The sequence below is a fragment of the Ambystoma mexicanum genome, chromosome 3p (assembly GCF_040938575.1).
Source record: "Ambystoma mexicanum isolate Mex_15411 chromosome 3p, UKY_AmexF1_1, whole genome shotgun sequence".
In the NCBI taxonomy this organism is placed as follows: Eukaryota; Metazoa; Chordata; class Amphibia; order Caudata; family Ambystomatidae; genus Ambystoma; species Ambystoma mexicanum.
The window spans coordinates 156,676,780-156,682,779 of NC_090925.1; the positions used below are offsets into that span (position 1 = coordinate 156,676,780).

The 6,000-nt window shown below is 42.6% G+C and overlaps 1 protein-coding gene across 1 annotated transcript in view; it reads left to right on the forward strand.

Annotated features, from left to right (window-relative positions):
- LOC138580187 (C-type lectin domain family 2 member L-like) overlaps positions 1–5,586 on the forward strand; it is a 646,123-nt gene extending 640,537 nt beyond the window's left edge. Inside the window, exon 6 of the mRNA XM_069650525.1 lies at positions 5,029–5,586. The gene's annotated coding sequence lies outside the window, so the exon portion shown is untranslated. The remainder of the gene's footprint in view (positions 1–5,028) is intronic.
- Positions 5,587–6,000: the final 414 nt, after the last annotated feature.

The window sequence follows — 6,000 nt, forward strand, 5'->3', positions numbered from 1 at the left end:
TTATATAATAAGTTGTAGACAGGCAGTATGTACAGAATACAGACACAAGACAGGCGGGTTACACACTACGGCAAAAACACAGTAGACAGTATATACAGAAGGTACAGGTGGAACAGGAATTGCATTATGTATGTAGTAAGAGGTCAGAGGTCATTTTCCTTGATCCAATGGATGAGGTTGGACCTAAAGCATAGGTATGGAAGGTCTTCCCTCAGGGGCGGAGTGAGGGAGTTCCAGTATTGGGCAGCTTTGACCGGAAGCTGCTTCCACCAGTCTTTGTACGTTTAAATCTGGGCACCGTTAGGAGGTTGGCATTAGCAGATCTAGTGGGACGGTTGGAGGGTTGTCTCGTAAATCTGGCTATGAGGTATTGTGGGGCGGCATAGTGGAGACATTTGTGTGTCAGGGAAGCTGTTTTGAGGAGGATTTTGACTTTCATGGAGAGCCAGTTCTTGGATCTTCTGAGGTCAGAGATGTTGGCTTTCTTAGGAATACTTAGGGCTGCTCTCAAGGCATTGTTTTGTAGAATCTGAATCTTGTTGGTGATGTGTTTATTACTCCCTACATATAAGGCATTACAATAATCCAGTTTGGATAAGACAAGGGCTCTTGCTAGGGTGATGCAGTTGTTGGGGGAGAGGAAGGGCTTGGCTGCTCTGATTAGTTTACTGGTGTAAGCAGTAGATGAGGCCATGGAGTTGACATGTTTTTTAAAGGTTAACGTGGAGTCTAGGTAGAATCCAAGGGTTTTGACCTCCTTGGCTACTGTAATGTTATTGTCGTCTATTTTGAAGTTGGAGAAAGTTTTGGCCTAATTTGTTAAGGTTATCAGGGTTGCCGTGAATGAGAAGTTCCGTTTTGTCATCATTCAGGCATAGACCATGAGAGGCCATCCATGCCTGGATGATGAGGTACACTCTATTCACAAAGGCCAAATCCTTGTTGTAATCGCCCGTCAACAGGATGAGGATCTTTGTATCATCGGCATAATTAGTGTAGGTGATACCCAGGCTGTCTAGATCATCAGAAAGGGGCTTTGTGAAGATGTTGTACAAGGTGGGGGACACACAGGAGCCCTGAGGCACACCGCAGGTGATGGGTATGGGGTCAGCTGCAGCTAAGGGTGAGAAGACGCGCATTGTTCTATTGTCAAGGAAGGATTGGATCCATCCTATCGCTTCTTGTGAGAAATGGGCGGCAGAGACCAAGTGGTTGCATAGGATCTTATGGTCCACTAGGTCAAACGCCGCTGAGAGATCAAGCAGCAGCAATAGTGCTGCCTTACCGTCGTCTCTCAATGTGTTTATTTGTGCCTTAAGGTCGATAAGCGCAGTTTCAGTTCCGTGTTGTGGTCTGAAGCCTGACTGACGTACTCCTAAAAGGTGGTTACAATCCAGATATTGTTGGATTTGGAGGTAAGCCACCTTATCTAGAATTTTAAGCAAAAACGGGACTGTGGTGATAGGGCGATAGTTTGTGGGTATGGACGGGTCAAGTGTTTGTTTTTTAAGTAGTGGGAGGACCCAAGACTGTTTCAAGTTGTTGGGTATGGTGCCGGTGGAGGAGGAGGTATTTATGAGTTCGGAGATGAATGGGGAGAGGTCACGAGCAGCATCTTTTATGATTTGGGCTGGGCAGGGGTCGCCATGGCAGTTAGAAGATTTGAGGGTAAGGATGACTTTTTCAACTTCTGGGATGGATACTTTATTGAAGTTGAAACAGGGTATGGGTAGATTGGGAGGTGGCAAAGTAGGCTGGGGCAGAGGCGCAGAAGTTTTGTTAGGCTTGGGGGCAAGGAGGAGAGTTTCTTTTTTGTTGTTGATCTTAGCTTGGAGGGTCGTTACCTTGTTAGATAGGGCACTCTGAATACTAGTGCACCATATTTTGTCCTTGAGACAGGTGTCCGGGGCTTGGATGGGTGTTTCTATCTCTTTAAGGATTGTGAACAATTTTTTAGTACTTAAATTAGTTTGAGTAATACGCAGGTTGTATGACGATTGTTTGGTGAGGATGATTTCTTTTTGTTAAGGGTGGCTATTTTACTAAGGTTGTATTTGTTAGTGTCAGAGGGATCTTGTCTCCAAATTTTTTCACTTTTGCATTTTTCTAATCTAATTGCTTTCAAGTGGGGAGAGAACCAGGTATTCGCATGTTTTTTGGGTTTGCTGTTTCTAATTTACAGTGGTGCTATGACATATAGGGAAGATAACATTATTTTGTTGTACTCCTCTACCAAGGTGTACGGATCTGTGTGGTCAGGAAGCAAATTCAAAGTAGGAAGAATCAGGGGAGTGAGTTTTTCAGCTGTGATATTTCTTTTGTTTTTGGTGGGAATGGAGGAGCTATGCTATTGGCAGGTAGGGGAGGTGTGGCCTCTAAGGAGAAGGAGATCAGGTGGTGGTCGGGCCAGGGCTGCAGTGTTATGGAGATAAGGGATGTCTGGCATTTATGCTCTGCTATCCAATTGAGGATCCTTCCTTTAGTGTGGGTCACACCTGTCACTTTTTGGGTGAACCCTAATTCCTTGAGGGAATCGTTGATAAGCGTGGCGTTATGATCTAATGGGTTGTTGAAACCTAGGTTGAGATCTCCTAAGAGAATGCATTTTGAGGAATTTTTAAGGTTGTCAGATAAGGTATTAGTTAAGTCATTTTCAAAGGAGCCTAAGGGGCCAGGAGGTCTGTATATGAGGTGGATAGACAGGGTCTGGGTGTCGGAGATGGTCAGCTTGACAGTGAGGGATTCACATGAGTCTGTGTTTTGTGGCGTTGTGGGTCTCGAAGCTAGACTGGTTTTGGCAATTATGGCGAGGCCTCCGCCTCGGGATTTGGTGCGATCTATTCTAAGGAGAGTGTAATCCTCGGTAATGGCTAGCATGATCGCTTGGCCTGCTGCTGAATTAAGCCAGGATTCAGCGATGGCGAAGTCCATTTTTTCTGTCTGGAGTAAGTCAGCTATTTCAGTGGCATGGGCCACCATGGAGCGGGCATTTATTAGGGCTCCTTTTATGCTAGTCTGTGTAGATTCCATTGGTAGTACCTGGGTGTTATGCTGGTACTTCGGGTGGGTGTTGATGTCTCGGTGAGCGTGCTGTTAACCTGGAGTGGGTGCTGGGTATTGGTGGCTTTGTGAGTGGAGGTTTTGGTATTAGGCAGTGGGCCACTCAAGGTTCTGGTGGTGTTATTTATGAGAAAGCATGAGGTTTTAGCTAAAGGTTCGTAGATTCTAGGGAGTCTGGCACAGAGTTTGAGGTTTCTCTGGTGGAAACTGCATGGTTTAGTGTTCAAATTATTCTGACTCAGGGGTTTGCTGTAAAGGGTCGCAGGAGCTGCTAAAGGCAGAGTGTGTGTCATGGTAGGATTTAGTATGCTAATTAGGTTTAGGATGATCCTCAATAGGACAGTATAGATAATTGGCAGATACATGATTTGCAGTAGACAAAGGCAACTAGCTAGGGCAGCAGGCAGTGGGCAAGATCAGGTACAACTGATCAGAATCAAATGCATTGGAAGTGGGGTGTTTGGGTATGGTCAGGCTAGACATAAAATGGAAATATATCTAATGGCATGGCAGGCTAGACATATAAAATGGTAATATATCTAATGGCATGGCAGGTTAGACATATAAAAAGGCAACATTTCTAATGGCACGGCAGGCTAGACATATAAAATGTCAATATATCTAATGGCAGGCTAGACATATAAAATGGCAGTATATCTAATGGCACGGGCGGCTAGACCTATAAAATGGCAGTATATCTAATGGCATGGCAGGCTAGACATATAAAATGGTAATGTATCTAATGGCATGGCAGGCTAAACATATAAAAAGGCAATATTTCTACTGGCACGGCAGACTAGACATATAAAATGGCAGTATATCTAATGGCATGGCAGGTTAGACATATAAAAAGGCAACATTTCTAATGGCACGGCAGGCTAGACATATAAAATGTCAATATATCTAATGGCAGGCTAGACATATAAAATGGCAGTATATCTAATGGCACGGGCGTCTAGACCTATAAAATGGCAGTATATCTAATGGCATGGCAGGCTAGACATATAAAATGGTAATGTATCTAATGGCATGGCAGGCTAAACATATAAAAAGGCAATATTTCTACTGGCACGGCAGGCTAGACATATAATAGTCAGAGAATCCCACGGGGAACGTGTGTTGAGGCCAACATCCTTTTGAGTCATCCCGGGCCTGATCAAGGAACAGGCTAGGCAAAATCCATATGGAGGAAATGGGCCAGATTCACAAGGTAAACAATGATGCATGTGCATTTAGAGTGGTACATTGTGCCATATCATTATGCAGGGATATAGCGTTGGCAATTTCAATAGATGACATTAGCCAAAAAATGGATATAATATCCTTACATGGCGTGTATGTATTTATATTAACAGATATAAACAGCATCGTCAATCAAGGAAGCAATTCCTCATCGCCGTGGTCAGGATAGAACAATTCCATGGAGAATATCTAATCAAAGTCAGCACAAGATACTTGGAGCACAGCGGTGCAAAGTAATCCCTCAAATACAATGGGTGAGACAATATTGAATTGCTTACCTAGTGGGTTTTGAGAATGTTTATTAAATCAGGGATTCACCTTGCGTGTGAGAACTGTTTAGAAATATACATCGAACTGATCTAGCAGTGGCTCTAGATGAGAGAGGGGGGTGGTTTCCATCCAAGAGACCCTTGTCTCCCATAGTGTGTGTATTGCCTGGTGCACTTGGGGTGAATGTTGCTCAGCAGCACTCAGGAACATTATCCTTCCACGAATTGCAAAGAGAGGACACAGTCTCCTTTGTTCAAAGATGGGTGTAACGACCCAGATTGGACTATGCCCAAAACTATGGAGAGGCATGGACAAGACAGGGGTCAGTGGTATGTTTTTAGAAGTTAAGTGTTTAGAAGTCATGATACGTGTTTTAAATATGGAGGACATTGTAGAGAATGATTATAAAAATCTTGTTTTTTCTCTTTTTTCTCTTTTCCTCCTTCTTGGTTCTAGTGGCTTACACAGTAACAAATTTGATCCATAGAAGCATGGAATCTTGCAACTGAGAAGAAATTGTATTTTGAACATTGAACGACATTTACTACATATCAAGCAGAATTACTTCAATAAGAACTGTTTGTTTTTTTTTTAAAATGTATATGTCCTGATGAGGTGCACTAGATGGGAATGGCATATGTCTGTCTAGTTGCCCGCAACTCGAGCAGACATCACCACAGAGCCCACTCCTTTCAGAGTTGGGTTTAACTTGGGTTTATATGATTAAAAATGTGGTAATTGACATATGTTCATAAGCAAGCATTTTTTTAACATTTACCTATCTGTGACTTTTAGAAAAAATATTGTCAACTATGCATTCTCAGTAGATAGAACTAGTCTCACTAGATGGGAGTTCTGATTACAGAACAGAATTATTAAAATTGCGGTGTTTTGCACAAATACGTTTGGTTGTTAGTATGAATGGGGATGAAAGTGGATGTGAGAAATGTGTGAGATGTGATCACTGGTTTGATATGATATGTATTTATCTAGATATGACTTGTGTTTTTCTAGATCTGGTTTTTAATAGATGATATGTCAATGTGTCTACATGTGTCTTTTTGTAAATGCTTTTTCATAATGATATTTGATTTATGAATAAAACGAATGAACTGCAACATATACACTGCCTCTGGTCTAGAACACATGCTCTTGGAGTAGGGCCGTTGTTGGAAGGGATTGTGTGGCGTTTTTTACGCATGAATTGTATTACTAATGAGCGAAGGGTTTGCACTTCTCTACGGATAATTGCATTTTTGTCTAGACATATAAAATGGCAGGATATCTAATGGCATGGCAGGCTAGACATATACAGTGACAGCATGGCTAATAACATTACGCGCTAGGACCATAGGGTAGCAGTAGAGCTCGCTAATATGGTTTGTTGAACACAGAAAAAGTAATATGGCCGGTTAGGGGGGTGGGCTA